The sequence below is a fragment of the Solanum tuberosum genome, unplaced genomic scaffold (genome assembly GCF_000226075.1).
Source record: "Solanum tuberosum cultivar DM 1-3 516 R44 unplaced genomic scaffold, SolTub_3.0 scf00205, whole genome shotgun sequence".
Lineage (NCBI taxonomy): Eukaryota > Viridiplantae > Streptophyta > Magnoliopsida > Solanales > Solanaceae > Solanum > Solanum tuberosum.
Window position 1 is genome coordinate 247,296 of NW_006239130.1, and position 27,580 is coordinate 274,875.

The 27,580-nt window shown below is 35.8% G+C and overlaps 2 long non-coding RNA genes across 2 annotated transcripts; both read right to left on the reverse strand.

Annotated features, from left to right (window-relative positions):
- Nucleotides 1-9,773: 9,773 nt before the first annotated feature.
- On the reverse strand, nucleotides 9,774-13,600 carry LOC102596021 (uncharacterized). The gene is made up of 3 exons (XR_367945.2): nucleotides 13,400-13,600; nucleotides 11,615-11,718; nucleotides 9,774-10,013 (listed from the first exon to the last, which is right to left on the reverse strand). It is a non-coding gene; the product is annotated as an uncharacterized lncRNA (long non-coding RNA).
- A 10,745-nt stretch (nucleotides 13,601-24,345) lies between these two features.
- LOC102596253 (uncharacterized) lies at nucleotides 24,346-25,848 on the reverse strand. Its single transcript, XR_367946.2, has 3 exons — nucleotides 25,606-25,848; nucleotides 25,378-25,501; nucleotides 24,346-24,699 (listed from the first exon to the last, which is right to left on the reverse strand). It is a non-coding gene; the product is annotated as an uncharacterized lncRNA (long non-coding RNA).
- Nucleotides 25,849-27,580: the final 1,732 nt, after the last annotated feature.

Genomic DNA, 27,580 nt, shown 5'->3' on the forward strand with positions numbered 1-27,580 from the left:
AAAGGGTTTTTTTTTTTTTTTTGAAAACGACCCTTGAGGGGGTCAGGGGCTGAGCAACACCCCAGGCCTTATCATATATAAAATTCAAAAATATACAAGGAGGGGGACATATACCTTACCTCCAATCCTAAGGTGGGTCAAGAATCAACCTACCTCCTAAGGTTAGTCGACTCAACCCTATACAATAAGATGTAATATTAAACTAAGCACCTAGAGAGGACTCCTCTCTAATACAAAGTTACTAATAATACATAAATAAGGGAGACTCTCCCCTTACAAGAAGAGAATAATAGAACTAGGCCTAATCAAACAACTATACCTAACAATATAGTTAAATTCGATAAATGTATTTGCCTGAGTCAAATTGACAAGGAATTGTATGAATCTGTCTTACTGCACTTGGCACTCCTGTGAGTGTGGTAATTAGATGATCTCTAGTTTGTGACTTTGTTTGGGCAGTACATTAGGTTTACTGCTGGCTTTGAACTGCTCAAATCACTGCAGCGACCTTCAGTCTATATCTCCCTCTTGCTGCACTTGGTTTTGATCGTAGAAAATTAGATGTTTGGGACTTTGATTGGGCATATTCCTTGCTATAATGTAAACCTCCGGAGGAAAACACACTGAGTAACATCAACCTGGAGCTCCTGTCCTAATCAAACAACCAAACTAAGCAAAACATAGTTAGGATGAAAGAAAGAAAAAACAGAAATTCAAGGAGGTGTGTTGAAAGGAAAAACAGAGTCAAGGAGGAATTTTAATCCTTCTCAGTTTTTTCCTTCTGAAACTTTGCATTCCCATTTTCTCCAGAATATAACTTCCTCTTGCTGCTTTTGGTAATTGGTTAGAAGTGTAATAATGTTGGATGATATCTTGGTTATGACTTTGTTTAGACAACAAATCTGTTGTACTATTGGCCTCTCTGTATGTATGAACACATTGGAAAAAGTCACATTGATATGCTAAACCTTGAAGCTCCTGCACAAACCTGTAAATCCTCCAAGGAGGATCAGAAATCTGCAAAAACCATCTAGTTAGCAATTCAGAATCCACTTCTAAAATAATGTTTTTATACCCATGTTGGATGCACCAGTTGAGCCCATAACTGGCAGCTTGTACTTCTGCCTGGTTGTTGGTCCCTTCACCCAAAGGTATAGCAAATGCATATATAATATCCCCATTAGAATCCCTCAGAATACCTCCCCCTCTAATCTTCCCCGGATTGTGCAAAGCACTACCATCAGTATTAAGTTTATATCTAGAATTAAGAGGAGTTTTCCAGATCACAAAAATGACTCTAATCTCATGTTTACCCTGTTCTAACATGTCAACAACTTCTGACCACTTTATTGGCCACTGAATATAAGGAAATACAGATCTGAGAAGCTGAAACATGTCTTTAATTACCAAGTATTTAACTCTGCTGATGCTAGATACCTTGCCCCCATACTTGGCTGAACATCTGTTTTTCCATAAGTTCCAGCATATAACTATTGGGAGAGTCTGAATAATGGTCTTGTGAGCTTCGTTTTTACCTTGACTGTCACCCCAATTTAATAGGTAACTACTTAGGGATGTCTGTTGTACAGCAATACCCAAAATATTTGAGAAATATTTCCAGATATAAACTGCAAAATGTCCTTGAATGAAGATATGATCCACTTCATCCCATCCTTGCTGATAACAACAAAAACATCTCACAGGCTCCACCCCAAAAATCCCTAATTTCTCATTGGTTGGCAATTTATTCCTCAAAGCCCTCCATAGGAGAAAGGACATTTTGAAAGGAATATGCTTATGCCTAATCTGAGAATTAATCCCTGCAATATTTTTCCTATGTCTGCAGATTTCCCAAGCTGATGCACAGGAGAACTTTCCATTTTCAGTTGGCCTCCAAATTGCTATATCAGGAACTCCTTGTTGATATTGAAAAGTATTGCTCAAAATATGAGGGATGAGCAAAGGTGGAACCTGCTGCCTCAGTTTCCTCTCATTCCATTTACCATCAACTAAGAAATGAGCAACAGTGGCATTGTTGAGGCTTGAGATATGACTGGTATGCTTAGCTAGAGCACCCCCCCCCCTAACCAATCATCCCACCAAAAGGAACAGCTACCAGAACTGAGTTTCCAATTGATATGTTCTTCCACTTTGTCTTTATTCTTCATCATGTATCTCCACACCAAAGAATCCCTAGTATTCACCTTTTTAGCAACTGGATTGGCCCTCTGACAATATTTTGATTTAAGGAACTTGCTCCATAAAGAAGATTTAGATCTAAAGACCCACCATTGCTTAAACTGGAGAGAAATACATATATCAGTGAGTTTTCTAAGACCCACTCCTCCTTCAGCATAAGGCAAACTCATGGTCTCAATAAAAGCCCAATGATACTTCCTTTTATCTTGATCTCTCCCCTAAAAGACATGTGCAATGATAGACTTAATGTACCTGATAGTAGTATTTGGAGGTGATATGGCAGCCATGGTATGTATAGGAATGGACTGCAAAGCATGCTTGATCAAAGTGATTTTGCCCCCAAAGCTAAGCATCCTAGTTTGCCATCCACAAATCTTTTTGGACACTTTCTCAACCAAGTGAGAATAGTATATGATCCTCTGTCTACCAATATAGAGAGGGCAACCCAAATAAGTAATAGGACTTGCTTTTTGAGAAAAACCTGTAACCTCTTTGATGGTATTGCTGATATCAAGAGGTGAGGTATCAGGAACCATAAAGTGACTCTTCTCTTTGTTGATGATCTGATCAGATGCATGTTCATATTCCCCCAAGGTATCCATAATAAGTTTCATAGAATATCTATCAGAGGAAGTAAAAATAATCACATCATCCGCAAAACTTAAATGATTAATCTGAGGACCTTTAGGCTCCATATTAAAACCTTTATATAAGGGAATCTGATGAAGATGAATAAGCATTCTTGAAAGCACCTCTGCACCTAAAATAAATAAGCTTGGAGAAAGAGGATCTCCCTGTTTAAGACCTCTAGTGGAGTGAAAAAAACCATTTCTATGACCATTAATAATGATGGAGTACCAATTATTACTCATGATTCTCCATAATAAGTCAATAAAGATTTCCCCAAAACCAAATTTCCTTAATACCAAACAAGTAAATGACCAAGATACCCTGTCATAAGCCTTGGTCATATCCAATTTGATAACAACATTAGCTCCTGCATGGGGTATCTTGATGCCATGAGTAATTTCTTGTGCAAGCATGATATTTTCTGTTATGCTCCTCCCCCTTACAAACCCTGATTGATTTTCTGATAGGAGTAGTGGAAGAACAGTAGCTAATCTCATACTTAGAACTTTGGAGATGATTTTATTGGAGAAATTGCTTAGACTAATAGGCCTAAGATCAGTGAATCTGGTAGGTTGCTCAACTTTTGGAAGCAAAACCAAACAAGCATGAGACATGAACTTAGGCATAATGTGACCACAGAAGAAAGATTGTACAGCAGCCAATAAATCTTCCTTAATAATGTGCCAACATGCTTGGTAGAACTTGCCCCCAATACCATCTAGACCTGGTGCTGAATTTGGGTTCATAGCAAACACCACCTGTCTTAGCTCCTCCAATGTAGGCATAGCCTGTAACATCAAATTCTGCTCAGAAGTAACTAAGGTAGGTATGTGCTGAAAAATTTCTTCTTCTATTCTACTCTGCTGGCCCGTAAACATACTCTAGAAATATGCACAAGCAGCCTGTGCAATTTGATCATCACCTTGTATCCACACATCATTGTCAGTACATATTTTATGCAAAAAGAGTCTTCTTCTTCTGCCCCTCATTAAAGCATGGAAATATTTAGTATTGGCATCCCCTTCCTTAAACCATTGAAGTTGAGTCTTCTGTTTAAGAATAGATTCTTCCAATTTCAAATATTTAATATACTTGGCATTCATAAGATGTAATTGTTGTCTGAAAATTTCGGTGTTATTTGTAAGAAGGTCTTCCTCAGCTTTCCTGATTATCTCCTCATACTCCTTTACTTTAGCATAGATATCTCCATACTCCTTTTTTGACCATTTGCTGAGAGTGGAAGTCAGCCTTTTCATTTTCTGATGCAGTTTCCACATAGGATTACCATTGACTCCCTTATCCCAACATTGTTGCACAGTCTCCATAAAGGAATCATTGTCAACCCAAAAATGTAAAAACTTGATGTACTTTGTATGACTCTCATTTGTCCTAGTCAATTCCATCAACATAGGACTGTGATCAGAACCAACAGATGATAAGTGATCAATAGTGGTTTGAGGCATAACCTCTAACCATTTATCATTAACCATGGACCTATCCAATCTCTTCCAAACTCTAGCGTGTGCATCCCTGTGATTACACCATGTGAAAGGAAGCCCTGTGTATCCTAAATCAGTCAAACCACATGCTTCTATCACACTAATAAAGTCAAAGCTCTTGTTCATGTTGTAAGGCATTCCCCCAAGCTTCTCCTCTATAGATGTGATAACATTGAAGTCCCCAATTGTACACCAAGGTACATCCATACTAGCATAAAACAATAGCCTGTCCCACAAAGGTCTCCTTATATGATCCTTACATTTAGCATAAATAAAGGACATCATGAACTGCTCAGTGAGATAAGAATGCTTGAAAGTTCCTGTGATATGTTGCTCATGATTTTCAAGAATATGACCAGTGATTTCATTAGACCAAAACAACCAAATTTTTCCATTAGGATTACTGACTGCATGGTCCATTTGCAGTTGAATTCTTACCATGTTGATTTGTGAGTTGTCTGCAAATGGTTCAAGGACAGCAATCAGAGATAATTGATGCAGTTTCTTGAGTGTTTGAAGCCTTTCCAAAGAACCTTGGGTGTTAATACTCCTAGCATTCCAACGTAGGACCTTAATCATTAAAAACCTTTGGATTTGGACCTTGTGATGGGCCTGCTAGAGGTTGCAGATGTACTTTTGGTAGTTTGTTGAGTGGTTTGTCTGCTTTGTTTCCTACCTCACGGGGATAGACCTTGTTTTGCTGTAATTTCTAGCACTTCCTCAGGCCATTTATCCTTACAGGTGGAACCAAAGTTTGGAGAAGGCTGATTGTTGTTGTCTTCCTCTTCTTCACCAGATTCATCAATGGACTGATTATCAGAATCCATTTCATCTTCAGAATTCAAAGCCCCATAATCATCTTGAATTGGCCTACCCTGTCTATCCTTATTGACAACCTGTTCCTCTGTTTGTTGACCCTTATCTGAAACCTGATCAACATTCTGTCTCTTTTTTATAGCATCTCTTCTTTTTTTACTCAACTTGCCTCCTGATTTATTATTGAACTTATCTTTCTGTTGACCAGTATCAATGTCTCCATGTTGCCCTGAATTTTTGTGACTTGTAATAGGGGTAGCAGGGGCTCTATAGTCACTACTATGGTCAGCCACATCCTCATGCATAACATGAGTCAAATCCCCCCTCCCTTTAGGCACCCCTTCCTACAAATTAGTAGGTGTCTCCTGTACCCTCCCATCCATACCTCCAACAGCTTCATCAACAACATTATCAAAGGGTTCAGGGGATGGGAGCATTGAGTCAATACCTGGCATAGCTTGACCAGTAGATTTAGTCACTTCCTTTCTTTGAACCTGACCTGTGTTTTTTATAGGAACTGGCAATTCTACTGATTGTGGAATGTTCTTTTTTCCTTTGCCAGAAGTTGTTGGTACAAGCTGTACCCTGCTATCCACCTTACTACCAGTGTGTTGGTTCAACACTTCTGAGCTAGGCATTGGTTCCTGCACATCAAGATCAATATAAGTATTTTGTGTAGTGATAGAAACTATACCTGTTTGTTTGTTGTGTTGTTGATCAGCCTGCTTGGTTGGCTCCTTTAGTGCTTGCTGTTGATTATTGGTCCTCCTTTTTTGTGTATGCCACTGTTCTTCTTGTTGCCTTTGTCCTTGTTCCTGATCCCTTTGCTGATTGTGTCTATTGGTATTATTGTCCTCCCTCTGTCCAGCTGCTTTGTGCCCAGGTGGATGTTGTGCAGTATCAATGTCTTTTTTGGTCTTGTTTCTCACATTTTCCATTTCCTTTCTTTTTTTGTTGTCCTCATCTCTTTGTTTTATGGTGCAATCACTCTCAAGATGCCCTTGATGCTTACAATAGAAACAGTAGTTAGGAATATTGTCATACTCAATTTTCTGCCACCTACCATCAGTGATATCCTCACCTATATTAGTTGAATAGTGACTATTACCAACTGTGATAAAATTTATTGGTAAATTATTAATTACTAATTTATATTTGAATAGTTGGTAAATTTACCAATTGAAGCTAATTTTTTTGGTAAATCAGCGTCTAGTGTTGAGGCTTTCATATTCAGTTTGTGTCGTTAGGCGTTTTAACTTTTAAATTTTAACCAAAACTTGACTTTGGTCAATATTTTTGGTAAACGTGCTCAAATTAGAACTTTGTCAGTGTCATTAGCTTCGAAAGGTCATTTTTTATCTAACAGGAAGGTTGGTTCAAGTTTTGAGGCTTCCGTTTTTTGTTTGTGCCGTTAGGTGTTTTAAATCTTATGTTTTGGCCAAAATTTGACTTTGGTCAATATTTTTGTGAACTTGCTCAGATGAGAATTCCATCAGCGTAATTAACTCCAAAGGTCATTTTTTATCTAATAGGATGGTTGGTTCGGGTTTTGAGGCTTTCATTTTTAGTGTGTGCCGTTAGGTGTTTTGACTTATAAATTTTAGCCAAAATTTAACTTCGGTCAATATATTTGATAAACGTGCTCAGATGAGAATTTCTTCAATGCAGTTAGATGCGGAAGGTCATTTTTATGTAATAAGATAGAGGGTTCGGGTTTTGAGGCTTCCGTTTTTAGTTTGTGCCGTTAGGCATTTTAAATTTTAAGTTTTGGTAAAAAATTCTTTTTAGTCAATATTTTTGGTAATCGTGCTCGAATTAAAATTTTATCATCACGGCTAGCCATATAAGTTCAGTTTTGGTCTCATAGGGTGGTTTGTTCGGGTTTTGAGACTTTTATTTTCAGTTTGTGTCATTAAGCGTTTTCACTTTTAACTTTTGTTTAAAATTTGAACTACGTCAATTTTTTTGGGAAACATGCTCAAATTTGAATTTCGTCAATGCAGTTAGCTCTGAAAAGTCATTTTTCTTGGTTTGGATTTTGATGTTTTCATATTCATTTTGTACCGTTAGGTGTTTTAACTTTTAACTTTTGGCCAACATTTGACTTTGCTTAACATTTTTTGTAAACGTGCTCTGATGAGAATTCCGTCAGCGCGATTAGCTTCAGAAGGCCATTTTTATATCTAATAAGATGGTTGGTTTAGGTTTCCAGGCTTCCAATTTCAGTTTTTATTGTTAGGCATTTTATCTTTTAAGTTTTGTCCAAAATTTAAATTTGGTCAATATTTTTGGTAAACGTGCTCAAATTAAAATTTTCGATATAATGATATGTGTCATATTGTGATTAATTTAACTTGTTATCATAGATTTTGCATTATTTCATTCAAATATGATTTATAAAATTGATATAATATTTTTGGATTTATATTTGTGCTCTTAGATTTTTAAATGCAATAAATTAATAAATATTTTACTATTAAATAATCATTCAGTTAATAATATTTTGAACATATTGTCAATCAATTACTAACCTAACATTGAACTTGAATGATATATTACCAACAAACTAACAATCAATTAGTAAATTTATTAGAAAAAACAAATAATCATACTAATGTATTTAAAATTTATTACCAACAAGGATTGTGGTGGAGTGGTAAGTACTCCTTCATCCTTAACCAAGAGGTCTCAGGTTCGATTCCCCTTGGGTACGGAGTTGCCTTTCTTAGGAAGTGCATTACCCCCCAATGTGGGACTTCCCGGCGTAAATTCGGATTTAGTCGGGCTCCATGTGGGTACCGGACACCGGATGGGAAACAAAATAAAAGTATTTAAAATTTATTGTAAATTACCAACATAAATTTTCTGTTACTACAATTGCCAACCAATTACCAATGTATCTGGAAAAGTGAAGAAACAAATTTACTAACTCCTTTTCAATTCGTTAGTAAAGGTACTAACGAAACACTAACCAAAAATTAGTTGGTGGATTTACCAACAAAAATTTCTGGGCCATGTTTCAAAATTTTGTAACATCTTTGGGTGTTTACCAACTGATTTTTAGTTGGTAATTTTACCAACAAATTAAAATCAGTTGGTAATATTTACCGACGAGCCTTTTAGCAACGGATTAATATAAGTTTGCATTTGGTCGGTAACTCAATTTGCCAACCAATTTGATCAATTTACCAACGAATTTAATATAAGTTGGCATTTTCTTCTCAAACTTCTATACCAATTCTATTACTAACTCTGGCCTTGCTCGGGTGACTTTCTTCCTTCTCAAAAGTAATCATCCAACCTTTTAGGTGGAATTACACTTCTAGTACTAGACGTGGCTTGCCAATGCATAAATCACTCATCACATCCCTTATCAGGATTTGGAATCCTAGAGGCAACACCAATTTCCTTATCACCTTTCACATTGTTGATTGTGTTGTGTATAGGATTGATGGGGTTTTTTTCCCTTTGCAGAGTTTTCCACCATTGAAATGACGTTTCCAATTCCATGTCCTAGAAATGTAGCATTTATGTTATCTTCTCCAGTATTTGAAGATTTCTGCACAAGAAAAGGATAATCACTTGTACATCCACTTGCAAAATCTTCCCAAACATGAGCCAAAAGATAATTATTTTGAAGAAGGAGACGACTTTTGTCACTATTTCTAGCATTACGATCACTAGGTTCATTCCTAGCACGAGACAAAACATTATTTTGAGGAGGATTAAAGAAATGACTTGTTTCACTTGTCATATTTTCACTGCCTAAAGATTGATGAGCGCACTTATGTTCGATACTCAAGGAAGTTTCGCTACTCATCTCTCCATCAGTTAGAGAATGGAAAAGATATTATTAAGGCTATTCGAGTTTCACCGAAATTCTTCTTTTGGAGAAGGCATATAAAGGCATAAATACTTCATGCTACTTTGAAAAAGGTTTTATACTGCAATTATAAATGAATAACCCTAGCTTGGAAGATTTCACCCGATCTCTACTGATGAAGAAGACAAGGGGAAATAAATGAGTCCACGATTTGGACTCATTTAGGGCTTTATTTTAATAGATTTAGTGTCCTCAAATGCATATTTTGTCTCAATAACTGATGTAAATCCTTAAGTTTAAGGTATTTGGAGTTTGAGGCAAAGCATGAACATTACTTGGCAAAAAGGAACAAGGCGGCTGAAAAGACGAAGAAAAGAAGGCCTGATGCACTACAAGAAAAATGGCTTTTAATGAGGGGCAATTCGGTCGCTAAAAGTTAAAATCCGATTGTTAAAGGTCAATTACCACGGGATGAAAACCGGTCGTGACCGATCGCTAAAGGCTCCGTCGTTAAAAGTACACAACCAATTTTGGTCCGGTCGTTAAAGACCATTTAGCGATAGTAACAAATCCGGTCATTATACCTCCTTTAATGACCAGATTTTCCTTTCGCTAATTACCATTTTGGTCATAAAGAGCATCAATAACAACTAATTCGGTCATTAATTGTACGTTACTCTTGATGTTAATAGTTTTAATTGCAAAATTTTGCCTTGGTAACGTTAATTTTAAACAAATATAATCAGATGAAAACTTATATTAAAATTGAAATGATTATTTCATAGTTTTCTCTTATAAATTCACATTCGAACATAAATAATAGTCAATACCCATAAAACATCATTGTTAATTAGAAATAAGTAAAACATTACAATACCTAAAATATATTCATATTACATCTCCTAAAAAACAGAACACAATTGTAGTGAACGGACAAATGGAAACATTTTTTAAGAATCCTCAGAAAAAAAAAATGTTCTTGCACTTCAATTTGTGCTTCAACCTTTTCCACATTCCCTTCTCAATTAGTATTTAGTTCTCAACACCTGAGAGAGAGAGAGATTGTAGATGAGAATACTTTGTTAACATATATACGGTATTTGTAGAATAAGAGTCATGATCAACATAGAGCCTTTAATTAATATGACAATGGTAGAAGAGATTTTAAAAACACTGCGGTAAAAAAACAAATTCTTCTTGAATCATGTAATTAATAGAAACTATCAAATTACCATATGGAAACAATATATATAGAAGTGTGAACTTACACAGACACATGCATATGATTAGACAACATATCGGTACCATATGAATTTTGCAATGATTAGAGCACCATAAAATGCAACAATTGTAAATAAGTTACCTAAGCCTACAAGATGGACAAAAATTATAACTATCTTAAGCTCCTTGTAGAAAGAAGATGAACATCACTGCACTGCTATTTTTGATGTCACAGTGGATAATGCAAGTATGTAAACCTTCATGAAGACATAGCAACCCTTTAGCAATGCCAATAATTATGTCATGTCGCTGTTTCTAATACAAAAATATTAGAGTCAGTACTAGCTTCTAGAACTACTAAACATCTTTCTTCAGTTCAAAATTCGGAAAGGTTAAAAACATTCACCAAGTAAAGAGTTTAGTTTTTCTATGACCACTATGAGAAAGATTGCTTGCCTGTTGACTTATGTTAAATTCTGGCTCAGAATTACAAATTGCTGCTGCTTATAAGTTTTACACTAGAGAAGTTTACGTCCTCCAATGTCCTCAAATGAGGTTCCAATGTTTTGAAGTTACGAGAATCCGTGAGAAATATAAGGAGTTTCAATAACATAATGTCAAAAAATGGAACAAGCACCAGTTGTATCCAATTGTGCCTTCTAAGGTTGATGATACTAGAATGAGCAAAAGGGGTAGGGTAGCATCCGAGGGAAGGCACAAAAAAACTAAGTTATTTATTTTCATCTGCCTAAGCCTTGGTGAACACAGTCACATGATACATGTACGATATTACACATACTGAGGTAAACACCAAAGTTATCAAAAAAGAATGACTGACAAAAAGAACAGCCACAAGTTTGTTGCTGGATGTCGAGAGAAAATTTAAACGTCAGGGACCTTCACTAAAGTTCAAGGTACATTTGAAATTAGAGTTTGTTAAGAAACTAAAAGTCAAAAACACAGTAATACAAATATTGTGACAGTCTCTTGTGGTTTCTCAAACTGACACAGAGATCATCAAACTAGATTTTGGAGAACATAACTGAAAGAATAAATCTGTGGACCCAATTTGAAAATGAAAATGCTTATCCCAAAGCTTACTGGAAACTAAACATCTTTAGTATATTTCGAATATCTCCTGAACTCTAAGATATTAAAACTGATAAGAGCATCCATTACAGTTCGATTTGTTTTAATCTTTGGGTACTGAAAACCAAGGCGGAGCCATAGTCGTGTTTACTAGTTTAGCAAATCCTAGTAACTTTGGATCAAACCTTGTTCTTGCATTAAAAATTTTATCTAGTATGTACGAATAATCTATTCAAAACTCAGTAAACAAATATAATTATGACCCAGTAAAAAGTAATAGAAATTCACTATTAAACCAAGAGATGATGCACATATTATCAGGCTCGAATCATGATACCTTTGAAATTATTTTAGTTCAAGGAGAAAGTGGCAGGTACACCATTTGATTCCAGGTGGAAGGAAATTGTCAGGTCCAAAAATGAAATGTGAATGTATCTGCAACTGCCGAGATCCATGCATCAAAATTAATTGATATTTACTCAAAAAAAAAAGTATAAATAGTAACTGATAACCAGTAATTATCCACAATGTGAAACAACAAGAGAGTAATTTTGATAGGAAAAATCCAATGATAAGTAGAATGATCAACAGCAAAGGAAACATGGTAAGAATAAATACAAATTTGTTAGGTAGCTGGGAAATTCTATTCTGAAGCAAAGTTGGATAACTGAAAATGAAAAAGACAAAGAAATTCCAAAAAGGAGAACCACTATGAAGTTCATTCCTAAGAACAATATGAACACTAATAACAACACCAAAGAAGCTGATAACGAGGAGATAGACAATAGTAATAGGAAGGCGTATTAGTTACGAAGAAAATCAATAGCATTACTGATCCTTGTATGTCTAATGATATGGAATATAACATGGCAAGGGTTCAAGACAAAAAACATAACGACAATGAGGATAAGAATTATTTATTAACAGTTAATCTGTTTGTATACCTTTAGCAATCAAATATAGTTGAGGCATCGACTTGGTTGTGGATATGAACCACAATATTATACCGACAATTATAAGCTTTAAGATTACCTAAAGCTAGAAGCGACAGCCTATATAGGTAATCTTCCGTAAAATGGATTCGTAACCTGGAAAATAAGGCAAGGTTTTGCTACAAGCAAATGTCTAGAAAGATGAAGATTTATGAAGGCTAAAGTAAAAATGCAGAACAAAACTGCTATAGAGGATTGCCATAGAGGGACTAAATTAGACTAGAGACTGGAACTCCATTAATAACATTTAAGATTAACACTTTGCTACCATGGAGGAAGGCAAACAACATAATACCTAACATAGTACTCCCACAAGACGGGGTTGGGAGGGTGCAATGTACACAAACCTTATCCTACTTTTGTGGGGTTGAGGTGTTTCTAATAGACCATTGGCTTAGGAAAATTATTTTTCAGAACAGATTTAAAAGAAATGCAAGAGTAAAAAGTTGTAATGAAACTATTGAAGAAAGAAAGTAAAGGTAGTAAAAATCTACTCTTTCAATTTAGAACACACCACGTCCAAATTTAATTTTTGAACTTACATAAATCTACTCTAACTATTTAACATTACTCTTTTACGAAAATTTCAGCATACTCACTATTAAAGAAACAACAATAGGAAAACTTTTTTTTACCTACAAGGACTAATTCTTATTTCAGTGATTGTGGCCATATAGTACCTTTGTCACACTTCACCTAACTTTTCTCATAATGTTGTCATCATCTTAATTTTTTTTAGAGATAACACAGCGATAAACAGAGGGGCAGTGGCTTCAAAATTTATTATTTTTTCCATAGCCATCAATGTAGTATTTGTTCAGAATAATTTTTGTACGACAATGAAAGTAACCAGCAAAAATAGTGGCAAATAGCGTTTCTAGCAAACAGAACAGTCAAAAAACTTCATAGACAGAGCAACCATAACAACACAAAAATGATAAATAAAATTTTAATCAAAGAGGTAACCTCAAAAATGGCATAAATCAGGAAAGTAGTAGCACAAAACATTAACCATGTAAGCTAGGGAGGCAACAAAAATCAAATCAGAGAAATTATTCAGGGAGACGGTGAAAGAAGAAATTGTACTACAATAATAGAGCCGATTTGATAGAGTAACACAAGATTCATACCCGATTCAATTTTTTCGACCAAAGAACATCAAACGGATGGTCACGAATCGAAAAATACATCAAAGGCTTTGTAGAGGCTAAGTGATAACATAGCTTGTAGCTTCCTATGGAAAACCATGATTTATCCAGCTCGAAGAGAAAATACTTCCCCAAAATCAAAGCTAACTGGATATACAAAGGGTTTTCTTTTCTTTTTGTGTGCGTGGGTGGAGATGGTTATCAATGAAATAAAATAGGAAAAAGTAACCTCTCTTTTATTATTAATAAAATTTCATTATTTTAGAACTCGGCAATAGAATATTATATTTATTAACGACCGGATATTATACTTTTGTTGATATTAAACTAAAATTTAATTTTAACAACCGAAATATATTTTGGTCGCTAGATACACTTGTAGCGACCGGAAATATATCTCTTCGTTAACAAGTGGTCATTAAAGTCATGTTTCTTGTAGTGATGATTGCATAATGCATTAGGCGAGTTGCCGAATGGCGTTAACCTCGCCTAATATTCCAGTGTGCTGAGCCCTGAAGGAAAAGATCAAGTCTGCGAGGAAAGGGAGCAATCGGCGCGTAGCCAAATAGTTTCGCAAAGCAAACACCATATCGCTCAATGATTCAAAACGCAAAGATGCTGAAGGCAATAGCTGAAAGACGATGAACCAGACCAAAGGGTGGATCGCCGAGTGTATCGGTGATCCCGACTAACTGCACCAAGTGATCCTTCGCAACACAAATTTCTGAAAACTATAAATACTCATTTAATTTTGTAGCTTAGTATCAAGCTGTAGAGAATTATTAATGAGACTTAGAATATTTTCAGTTTTTAGTTCTTAAAGTTTTTGGGAGACATTGTTCTTGAGCTTGAAGATTTTGAAGATTTTGAAGGTTTTCAACTCCAAGAAATTGAAAGTGGGTATCCAAGAATCTTCATCTTCGACGTTTTTAAAGTCATTTTCTATCATACCCACTTGATGGAAACACTTGTTGGTATTGATTTATATCTATTTTTCATGTCTAGATAAAACCCCAATTCTTGGGGTGTGATTTTGTGAATATGGATTAAATTTTCTGTTGGGAATTGCTTATTGTTAGAATATTTGTTGTCTAAATGCGAGTTCGTTTAGTAATTTTGTTTGAACTTAATGGGATTGTAGTTGCAAATACGATTTCATCTTAGTGTTTTTGGCTTGTCCGAAAGAGAGGTCGTAAAACTAAGACTACTAAATTGATACCCGGTGGTATTGGGTCGACATAGGTTTAGCTCAAAAGAGTGAACCCTAGTCCTTCTCCCACACATTCAGCTCAGTGAATCCTAGACCTTCTCCCACACATTCAGTTAGAGAGAGTGAATGGGATAAGGCGGTGGTTGTGCTTAAGTGTTGCAATGTGCTTAAATGCTGCAACTCGGTGTTCGAGAGAAACCGAGTTGATTCGAGGTAAGTTGCTCGAGAGAGAATTTACCCCCATTAAAGTCTAGCCTAGTTACAAATATTCAGCGATTTACTATCAATAGCATTTACCCAATAGTATATTTTATCCCATATTCCTATCACATCCCACGATTCCCTATCTCGTATTTTTATATTTTCGCTATTTTTGTCATTAATTGAATACAAACCCCCCATTGTTAATTGACATTCGTGTCACCTTCTTGATTTATTATGTTTTTTTACTTGTTAATGTTTATAGCTATGATTGATTAGAACTTGATTTTACTTTTCTATTAATTCTTGCAACCACTCCCTTGTGACTTGACCCCAATCCATTCGGTTGGATTATATTACTGCACGCGATCATTGACACCTGAATTGGAAGTCGTGTCTTTGATTACGTCAAAACATCAAAATTGCGCCGCTGCCGGGGAGTGGGGGGAGTGGTGTTAGTTGAGAATTTTTAGTTTCATAGAATTTTTGTTCTTCTTAGTTGTAGTTCTACTTACTTAATATTTAGTTTTGTTTTGTTATTTTGTGTGCTGAAACAGGAAAAATGAGTGTAACTGATGAGATTGAGCAAATGGACCACCTTCCAGTAGAAGTGATGATGTTCCGGGATAAGATTCTAACTTTTAGGCAATTGGTAGGTGAACAACTTCATGAGGCGTGGCTGAGATTTAAATCATTTCTGATTTAAATGTCCCACTCTTGAAATTCCCAACGTAGTCCTTCTGGAATGTTTTTACAGAAGTCTTGGCCTAGGGAACAGAATGTTGGCTGATCAAATTGTCCCAGGTAGTCTAGTACGACAACCCTATGTGATAGCAGCCAAATTGCTTGACAACTTAAATGAGCCAAATCAAGCAATAGAAAGGAGAGACTTCAGCTTAGCAGTCCTGCTAACTCAGTTAGATGAGCTAACCAAGAAGATTGGGGATCTTGAAGTCCAGTGCAACAAGAAAGGGCGCTATGTTCCTCCTTATGAACGAAGGGAACTTAAGAACAAGGAAGATGGATAGATCAACGCAATGCTCACACTTCTACTCCAAAAATCCAATGAGCAGCATAGGGTGTTGGAGGAATTGATGGAGAATGTATTGATGCTGAATCAGATGACAACCTCCCATTCCATGCTCATTCATCTACTGGTATCCCAAATGGACCAAGTACTATCTACTCTCTACCAGAGCCAAAAGCGGGGTGTCCTGATGAAACTAAGGTCGACCCCACAAATGGAGTTTGAATAAGGACTTGCATCATGCCACGACGTTAACTAAGGCGCTTCTTGGGAGGCAACCGATGTTTTATCGCTTTAAATCATTTTAGAAATAATGATTTGTTGATTGTACAAGTTAAAGAGTGGAGAGTGTGTGGAAATTGCAGGTTGGCAAGTTACAAGGTCCATTCGGCGCATCGCCGAATAGGTTGGTGTGTCCGATCTAAACTGTTGTTTGACTCAAGATATCTTTAAAATAGAGTCTGTAAAACTTGGTGAGCCCAGGTAATTATTGGCCAGTCGCCGACCAGGTCGACGAACCCGACGTAGACCGTTGTTTGGACCCCTACATTAACTGGAAGGCATGTAAAACTCGGCAAGGTAAGTGAACACTCAGCGTGTCAAAGAGTGGGTCGGCGAGTGTGACTAACATCGCCGAATGAGCGAAGAACTGGATGGTTTATTAAAGCCCAATGGTTTCAAAATCTTCATTTTGCCTCCCTTTCAAGCTTCACAAACTCGCACCTAGTTAGTATTTTCAATATTTCTGCATGCTATAAGTATTTGTAGTTGATTGATTAGTGTTTGGATCTGGATTTCTTTGCCGCCTAGCAATATAGTCTTGGTTTAATAGGCAATAATGGTTGGTTTTCCAAACCCCATATTTAATTTTAATATTTGTACTCTTATGCAATAGATTTTATCCTGATGAAGTGTGCTGGGCCTACCTGATAAGATTAGAATGTTTAAATGTCTAGTTTAAATTATTAATTTTGCTTGTAATGCTTATAGTGTCGATTTCCCTTGTTCATGTGCCTTGAGATTGGTTAAATCTTGTGGGGTTATGCTTGCATGTCATTGATTTTAGTTGGGTGAAGTCTGAGTAGCCCCGTATTTGTGCCAACCGATGTAATTTGCCTAATGATAGAGGGAGTAGCATCGTTCTTAAGGGCAAATGGCGTCAAATAGCCAAATCTGGCAAAACCGGGAGAAGTTTGAGTATCCCGGGGCAATGGGCGTTATGGGTCTTATGTGAATTTGAGTTGTGCATGGTTTGATTTTGTTTTCAAGGGTTGCGGGGTTGTACTCGAGAAGACGGGTTGAACATAGGCACGTTGGGTCATTTGGCGAGCTGGGTCTAGCTCGCCTAACCACTCAGTGGTTCCCTAATGTCCCATTCTCACCTTCTACTTCATGCTTTACTTGTATTTGAGCTCTGTAATTTTTGGCGAGAGGCTGGAGGTCACTGAAACTACTCGGCGATCCGCCAAAAGTCTTTTTGAATCACCCTTTGTCTGCACCCGTGAACTGTGTTGCACTGCTACTTTCGGCAGGCTAACTTGCACTCGCCGAAAGCTATCGGCGATCCACCGAAAGGGTCTTCCCATCGCCGACTTTCTAAAAAAACTAGAGCCAATCCTTTGGGCGAACCCGATCTAGCTTGCCAAATTGATTCGGCGATTCACCGACTAGTTCAGCGAGTCAATCTGCAGCTACTTTATGTTTTGCGAATATGGCTAGACCTAAAGTTGCAGGAAGAGACATGCCACCCCGAAACACGACTTAAGGGATTAAAATAAATGATGGTGCAGCTGCATCTAATAGAAAAGCTACCAAACTTCCCATAACTGGTGGGAAAGGCAAGGGCAAAGAGAAGGCACCTGCATCACAAGAGGTCAGCTCCGACAGTGATGGAATCTACACCACTCACCTCACCAGTCCTAAAAGTGAGGGTGAGCACCAGGAACCCCAGATTGCAGCTTCTGATGATGATGAGCTCGTAGCAGCGCAGAGGGCAAAGCTACGATCTAAAAAGATGAATGATCTATCTAGGATCAGGAACCCTCAACTTACCATTCCTCTAGTTCAAAAGCAGGCTGTAGTCCTAGCACCTCATGTGTAGGGTCCTTCTCCCAAGTCGATTAATAGATTAAAGACTAAGGGATTGAGGACGATTCTTGAGGAGAAGCGTCTGTCCACGAATGGGGTTATCGACAGGTACCCGAAGATAATGCATTGCCTGAAATATCACAAGTTCCAGATGATCACAAAACCCCGTGGCCCGTATATTCCAAGCTGTGTTAGGGAATTCTACAACGTGTACAACGCATTGATACCACAAGGAAAGAAGTCGGCAGCTAACTTCAAGCCGGTTGACTACGTGGTTGTCAGAGGTAGGAAGGTAAAAGTGTGATAGTGCTTCTATCAACACAGTCTTGGGCGTATCCACACGTATTGATGATTATTGCCAGCATATGATTAGAACAAAGAAGCTGGACAATATGAAGAAGTGGTTGGCCCCACTTATTTCAGATGGTACTCCAAAATGGTTAGAGGCAGGGGCTCCAATAGAAAAGAAAGACTTGAATGTAGCAACGAGGTATTGGTTTGGTTTCATCAGTAGCACTATCATGCCCTCCCAAAACAAGTCTATTCTTCGCTTGGCCAAGGCAGCCTGCCTAGGCTGTATCCTTGATGGGACGAGGCTCAATTTCGGGATGATTATAGCACATGAGATGGTCATGAGGACCAAGCAGCGTCAAACTTTCCTCCCCTTTCTAGTATTGATCACAGAGCTGTACAGACATGCTCAGGTACCTAGAGATACAAAAACGGATTGGAAGGAACTCCCATATCCTCTACTAATATCCAGAGGATCGAGGCAGAGTATTTAAAGGACCAGGCTGAGAAGAAGTAAAAGGCAGCCCCGGTGGACTCATCTCCGGTTGTAAACACAAACTCATTGCCTGCAGAGGCATCTTTGCCTACTCCGGCCCCTGGGCCTTCAGGTACATCTATTGCCACTGCTACTTTTGCTGACACTCCAGGTTCTTCTGTTGCTGCGCTACCTCCCGGACCTGCTGCTGCTGCTGTCTCCCGGACTCCAATCACTCATGCTTCATTACACTGGATGGGACAAATCGCCCATTCTGCTGATCGTCGGGCTGCCAGAGTAGAAACCTCCATTCCAGACATGATTCAGACTGCCCTGACTGATGCTGTGACACCACTGAGAGCTATCATTGACGCCCTCGAGGCTAGAATAGTGGTGTGTGAGCATGACCAAGGAGCCACAGGAGAGGTGACGGCCTTAAAGGCCACTATAGCTATGTTGCGGGAGGATGTGAATCAGTTGAAATCCACCGATATGTCCATGGTCTTTAGAACAGTGAAGATTCTAGATGTGCTTGAAATGTCTTCGACTACCACCGGAAATGAGAACAGAATGGAGCAGACAGCCGAGTCTGAGCCGGAGACTGATGATGAGATGCTTGAAGAAACTGAGAGAGCTGCAAATGAGGACCTGACAGAGACTGAAGCAGCTATGACAGATGTGGTTGTGCAGGCTTCCCTGACAAATACTCCTTTTGCTGTCTCTAGTGGAGCTGGCTCTTCTGAGGTGACTTCGGGTACTAATATCCAAATCCAGACTGCAGCATCGGGCACTGAAGCCCAGACAGATGGAGAGACTGCGTAGACAGGATCCCCTCTTTACCTCCCTCTCTGTCTTTCTTTATTTTAAATTTTGGATAATCTTGTTTGCATTTGAGGACAAATCATTTTATTTGTGGTGGGGTGAGGTCCACCTTTGTGTGCTATTCGTGACTGATGTTTTGATTTTATATTTGGGTCATTATGCTTAGTATTGTGTTTTACACAACTTTTTTGTGGATGTTTAAGCTTGTGGATCCTTTTTCTTTAATTATAAATGATTTTTGAACCCTTCCAAAAAATTTGCCCACTCTTGTATGTACTTGAATGTGGCTGTTCTTTAGAAAAATTGAGTCTCGGTTTTGATCAATATCGATTACTCAAATAGTGCTCATAATCGAACGAACTTGAATGCGCAGTTACGATGAGACCAAGTGAAATTACATAGACAATATGTGAACTCTTTGCATCTCGTTGTGACTAGCCAAGTATCAAATTGAGTCTCTTGTGATGAACATTGCACACTAGCGAAAGTGTGGAGTCTTGTTTGACTTTGGTGTCGATGCCTTGTGTGATGAGTTTACCGTGAACCATGCATGTTAACACCTAGAATTTACCCCGTTTGTCTGGTCGACTAAGTAAGGCTATATCTTGATATGATCTTAGGCAACTTCGAAGAGTGTGATCCTATTTGACATATACCACTTTTGTGGCCTACCTTGTGAGTGTGTGTGAACCTCTGTTGAACACCCCTTGATCCTTACTTATAATCCTCTTGATTTGTGGTTGATTGAATAGCCAACTTAGGCCAAAAGCCTAAGTTGGGGGTGTGGTGAAAAGAAAAGGGCAAGTCAAGAAGTGCAAGAAAAGTCTCCTTTAACCCATGGTGTTGAGAAAATGGAACCCCTCCATACAAAAAAAAGAGAAGAAAAGAATGAAAACGAAAGAGTCGTGGAATAAAGTTTAGAAAATGCAAAAAGGAATGGGGTTCGGAACAATCCATGGAAAGTGAATAATGGGATGACTTATGAGCACTAAAGAAAATGATGAAAGAAGAGGAAAGGGAGTGTTATGAGCACCACATTTCATGAGGATGAAAGTCACTGAACCTAAATGACCATACTTTTGCACTCAACCCCATTACAAGCCTTGAAAAGACTTTTTTGATCTTGAGTGAGATGAAGCAATTGTCAATTGGAAAATAAGGGCGAACCTATGGGTGAAAACATGCATAGTGTTATTCTTTGTGAGTGTGAGCGTTGTATCTGACCATACCTTTACACTCAGTCCTGTTACAAGCCTTGTTAAGACCTTTGCGATCTTGAGAAAGTCGAAACAAATGTTGATTGGAAAATACGGGCAAATCTATGGGTGAAAGCATGCATTGTGTTCATCTTTGTGAGTGTGAGCGTTGTATCTGATCTTGAACTTTAAATTGGTTATATTCCTACTTATGGGACTACTACATGTTACCGATGAAGTCCTTGAGTTTAGTTGTTCATGCCCATAATTCCGCATGAACCCTATGAGTTGAGCACTCTTGAGTTGAGTTGTTCATGCCCATAATTCCACATGAACCGTATGAGTTGAACATTCTCGAGATGAGTAGTATCCTTGAGTCCTTGAGTTCTAGAGTTGTTGGGTTCCGAGTATTGAGTTTACATATGGTTATTGAAACCCTTTAGTTGAGTCACTCATGACCATAATTCGACATGACCTCTATTTTGAAAAGTCTTTTACAATTATTCATAATTTATTTTAAGACTTGAGCATTTGAGTTTGAGGAAGAGTAGAGTTGAGTTCATTTTCTTTAAAATGATATATGGGAAGTAAGTATTCCCAAGATTAAATGTTTTTACATTTAAGATGAGAGGAAACACCAATTTTCAAAGGATTTCATCAGCAGTTTTGAGTACCATCTCTTTTAAGAGAAATATTTTTGAGTAATAATCTGAGAGTTGAGGAAGAGGAAATATTTTCTTTAAAACATATGAGCTAAGTTATATTTTGGGGAGTAGTATTGAGCACAGATATGGGGAGAGTTCTAATAACTCACAGCCCCCATAAACCATGAAGTCAACGTGTGTAGAAAGGGTCATACTTTTTAGATGATTCCTTATTGCTTTTTAGCATAGACTAGTGGATCCACTTAGTGAGTAGGTTCTAAGTATATGACAGTTCTGGCAGCGTGGGCTAGACGTTGTATCATCACATAGCTCATAGTGATAGTTGTCGATTAGAGAATCTCCCACAAAGTTATAATTTGTATTTTTATATACAAACTGAGTTATTATTGTATTCTTCAATACATTGAGTTGCTATCTGTTTTTTTAACGCTTTCCATATATTGCATCTTTTATTGTTGCTTTATCTTGATATGAATATCTAGAGTTGAGTATCTTATTGTTGAGTTGAGCCCAATTTCTCTAAGTTGAGTTGAACTATTTTTCGCAGAGTTGAGTATCTTATTGCTGAGTTGAGCCCTATTTCTCTGTGTTGAGTTGAACTATGTTTCATAAACTTGAGTATCTTATTGTTGAGTTGAGCCTTATTTATCTGAGTTGAGTTGAACTATGTTTCATAAACTTGAGTATCTTATTGTTGAGTTGATCCCTATTTATCTGAGTTGAGTTGAACTATGTTTCACAGAGTTGAATATCTTATTGTTGAGTTGAGCCCTATTTCTTTGAGTTGAGTTGAACTATGTTTCACAAAGTCGATTATTTTATTATTGAGTTGAGCCCTATTTCTTTGAGTTTAGTTGAACTATGTTTCACAGAGTTGAGTATCTTATTGTAGAGTTGAGTGGATTTGCTACATAGCATCCACATTTCATTATTTACTACATATTATAAATTTTGTTAGTAAAGAAAATTTAAATTATGAAACCGAGCGTGATCAAGCAATTTAGAATAAAATAAGAAAAAGTTAATGAAGAAAAATTGAATTTCAATTTAAATTCTTAAAATAAGTGTGATCGGCTAATTTAGGACAGTATAAGTATATGAATAATTTTATTTTTACTGATCTTTGACTATAATATTTAATAATCAAAGGGTAAGTTCTCATATGTGTCATGCATTTGCTGATTTGTTGTGAGTACATGATAGACATACTTTATTTTATAAAAATATTGTTACATTTTTAGAACCTTAAGCCTCTGTTTTAAATTTCATTTGTTTATTTATGAGTAATAATTAATAACCTATTAATAATATCATTTCAAAAATCAATTGTAGGTGTCTCTGTTGTTGAAATCTCAAATTATATTTGATCATGTAAATACTTTTCAATTTTCATACTACTAATAAATAAAGTGTGAACAAGCAATTTTGGATAAAATGGGCATATATGAAACAAATATATATTTACTAAATCTTAAAACAATTAGTGAAGAAAATTTAAATTGTCAAAATAAATCTAATTACTAATTTTTTACCATAAAACTTAATTAATCAATGCTTTTTATCATTTATTTCATTCTAGCGGCCCAGTCAATAACTACTAATTATGACATTTCATTTAAGATTCTTAAACAAAACTCTCATGACATAACACAGTCAAATTAGCTAGACATAACATATTATTTTCTGTAATTTGCATTGTATAGGATCACTCATCACACTAATATATAAACTCCTAAGCTTTCTCTTCCTCTCACTTATCAAATTTCAGTGTTTGAGAATGTAGCAAAACACTGAACTACAAACCCTCTCTAATTGATTTGGTCGAAATTCATCCAGGAGATTTCATCGGTCAGCTACGATTGAGGTCAACTACGCGACCAAGAACTCCATCACTTTGCTTAGTTCATTAAATACGCAGGGATTTCTCACATAGAATTTACCTTTGATAATCTCTTCTTTCTACTAAATGCATCATATGAACTTTCTCGTTTAAGAGTTTTAAATATCAAAAAAGGATGCAATTTTTTTCGTTTATTTACTCATTTTAGACAAGTAATCTTAGTGATGATTAAGAACCTAGCATATCTACTTGTGAGAATTATTTATTTATTTGTTTATTTTTATTTAATCTTCAATATTTTTGTTGCTATGTTTAACGTTATTTTCTATAATTTAGTTTTCAGGTTGAAAGTGAGATTCTCTTTTTTTTATATTTTATCAGGTTCCCACAATCTGTTCTAATTCTTTTATCTTCATTTTTGCTTTGATTTTTGAAGTGACAGATTCTAGCATTCATATAACACTATAGTTACTATTCGGTGTTGGAGCACTACATCTGAAATACTTGAAAATGGTAAAGTTTTATTTGAATTGTTTCAACATTTAATTTTTTTTTCCACCAATAATTTTTTTGAATGTTGTAAGGCTATTGTAAAATTGACAACAAATCTTTCTTGCTTTGATTGACGTTTCTTTTTTCTATCTCTAGTGTATGCTTTAATTTGATTTGTGTGCTTTTTTTTTTTTTTTTAAATCTCTAACGTGTGCTTTGATCTGTGTTCCTTTTTCATCTACCTTGTGGTATAAGATTAATGTTTTATGTTGAGAAATTGTTATTGTTGAAGTCATATACAATAAATTGAGAGCTATTTGTTCGAACCAAAAGTTTTTTTACTGGTATTCTGTTCTGCATAATGATTCTTGACATGGATATACTTTGGCTCCTCCTTAACTTGTACAGGGTACCTTAATCAAAGGAGAATCTAGAAATTCTAGAATGTGCACTACTTAAAACAGAAAATAGTTATTAAATACTAAGTTTAGTGTGCTAAAAATTAATTGGTTCAATTATTAAACAAGATAGCTTCATCCTTTGTATCTAGTCATGCTAGATAGGTCATGGCCCGTGCAAAGCACGGGCCCAATACAATTAGTGTAGGTTATTCACTTAAAATAGAAAAACTTACCTGAAAATTATCTTTTAAGACTTTGATGAATAGAGATACATTTGTGGTTTCACATCATTATTCCACCAGTAAGGCTCACAAATACGTTAATATAAACAACAATTGAACAAATATAATAATATTTGGTGTATGTATAAATTTTTTGATGTGAACTCTTGAACATGTGGTCTTTGCACTTTCATTGATATACTAAAAGCAGCAGCCCATTAAACCAGCAAAACTTGTGTGGGGGATGGAGAGCATGGCGTTGATAGGAGTTCCTAATCTTCTTTCAACTTCAAGCAAAGAGGAATTTCTTCAGATATAGCACGCCTACAACTCGATGTTCAACATATAAAGACCTGCCATGAAACAATATAAATACTTAGAACAAATCATATGATATTTCATAAAACAAAAAAAAGTCACATTATTGATGAGAAGGAAATAAATAGCAGTAGTCTGCTAGCAGAAATATACCATTAACTTTAGCTTGATTATCATAAATGTTGTAGAAAGATAAAACAGTGAACTTCAGTCTCCACACTAACACAAACTCGATTTACAAAATTTGAAAAAAATGATATTTTCAAAAAAAGAAAAAAAAAAAGAAGTTCAAACTTAAAACATGAAAATGTGTAAATGACTAAATGTTAAGAAAATGCTATCTACAACACACTCCACAACTTCAACCAATCCAAAATTTATCATCCATGTGTTTGTTTGCTAGTTCTTTTCTCTTATCCTTCATTTTTTTGTTTCTTTTTTGGAAAATTGTAAGATATATTATCTAAAGGAACTTCATTTTACCAATTTCTACAGTTATAAGAAGCCACCCATTGTTTTTCGATATGTATTCTGCAATATTAGAGTAAATTTTCATACTCAGGAGTCGCGCCGGTCGTTATGACTTTCAATCCAAAGGCCAACAAAAGAGTAGTACACTTTCATCGGTGAAAACTTTCAAAAGTCACAAACTAAATAATTAAGAGTATAGCAAAACATCACTTGTGCAGAAGCTGGATTAAAAAAAATAGTACCTGAAAATAATAGCAGTGTCATTCCTAAATTTCTCTAGCGTCTTTCCATAATCTTAAGAAAGGAAGCATTTCAAAGATCCTAAGACAATTTCTCATAGCTTTTTGTCTCTGCTGTCGCGACAATCTGCCAAAGAAAAAAACATAACCCAAAATAAAAAGTCATGTTCTTTTCTTCAATATCATCAAACAATCCAGATGCAAAGGCAAGTACCGAAAAATTCATCGTACCAAAAACCATTCCGATTGAAGCAGAGGAAACTATTCATTCATTAACTTTGTTAGCGGAAGCGTGAAATTAAAGAACAAGGAAGAACAACAATATTTAACGTGATTTGGATAAAAAATGATCTTACGTCCACCAAAGAACAACTGCACTAATATTTATTCACTCTACAAAGAATACAAGTGAAATACTACAAGAGAGAACAACAAATGCCTTAGAAGGTGAAAAAGCAAGTGAGAGGATGATTTGAAAATGAATTAAGAGCTACTTATTTATAGGAATGAATTCTTCTTATTAATGTCATCCATGACATCACTATGTGTCAAAAAATGTCAAGGTTAAACATGTGAAACCATTTTATGGTTTACCTAAATTTCACCTACCAAGATACTATCTTGACTTTTATTTTGGACTAATTATCTTGCTACCAAATCCTCATATTAATTCATCTTCCATTGAGTTTGATTCCACAAGAACCAAACCAACTCTTTCAAACTTAAGTTCAGCTTTCAATGGTTTCATTGTCGTTCTCCGAAAGAAAATTTGCTGACATGATTCAATCTGGTGGTTGAAAGTGAAGAACCTATAAAGAATTAAATAAAGAAAATAAAATAAAAATTAAATTCATATGCCAAAATTTCTCCAATAATCATAATCAGGATAAAAACTGAAACTTTGAACTTAAAGACCATAAGATACATTTTAGTTAAAGAAGGACGAAATGAAATTAAAGCAATGTCCTACAATTCTGAAATTTTCCATCACTCTTGAAATTTTAATTTGGGAAAGATAATTGAGCAACACTCAATTATTCAAGTGTAAAAACATTCAACATTATTATAGATAACTGATGATTTAATTCAACTCCCAGTAGATTTCACACACAAAGAACTGAAATAATCTTTGCAACTCCTTCAAACAGGACTTCTTAGATTCAGTTCAACTGGAATGATCGTTGCAATTCTAAAATAAATTTCATATCAGCCTCAACAATCAAAGATGACTTCAGTTCTTAAATCAGAAAATAACTCAAAATTTGATCAACGTTTCAAAAATCCAACTACTGAAAAATAGCTCAAAGGAAGTTCCAACTATCTTCAATGCAGAATCTTTCTAAAGTTCACCACAAGCTCCCAATTAAGTGTGAAGCTTAATAAAAGGAACAAAAAAATCAATTGTCTATGCAAAAGAACTTGCCTTACACCAAAGTTTACTTCTAGGATTCTACATACATAAGTTCCATGAGGATGTCCTCAAATATTTAATATCAGCTGAAACTTTAAGGTCAACTTTTAAAACATTATTATCAGAACTAGTTTGTACACTTGCTTGTGAGAATTCATATACATCAGATTCCTATTAAAAGTACAATAATTAAACATATCATTTTTTAGAAGGCTATATCATAATGCATTATGTATCTTTTTTTGTTTGTCTTGCAAGTCGATCAAAATAGGCAAATATATAAAATATTTTTATTGGATTCTGAAGTCATTTTCTGGTGCATCAATGATTACTGTTACCATTTTAGTCTAAGAGGTGAATGCCTGATGGGAAAGAAGAAGAGAATGGAAAATCATATATCCTGCTACTTCAATATCCAATTAAAAGCTATATGAGAGGTTAAAAAAATCACTTTCTAAATAATGAGAGAGCTAAATAATTAGCTATAATGCTTTCTAATTTAAGAAAACAACCATATAATTATTGATTCACTCTGTTCAAAGAATATACAGGGAACAAGTAAAAAATTCCGTACAATTTTCAGAAAACATATTTATTAATGTAGAGTATTCAAACAAACATATTTCTGAATGTACAAAATTAAAATAAAATTACACAGTATAAGCATAATATACTATTGAAAGAAACTTCCTAAAGAAGATGATTTTACCAATAATAAAGATTCTTCTGTGAAATTGCACAAAAATAAATTCAACTTACTTAATGAAATCAGAAATGAAACATAATTAAAGAATT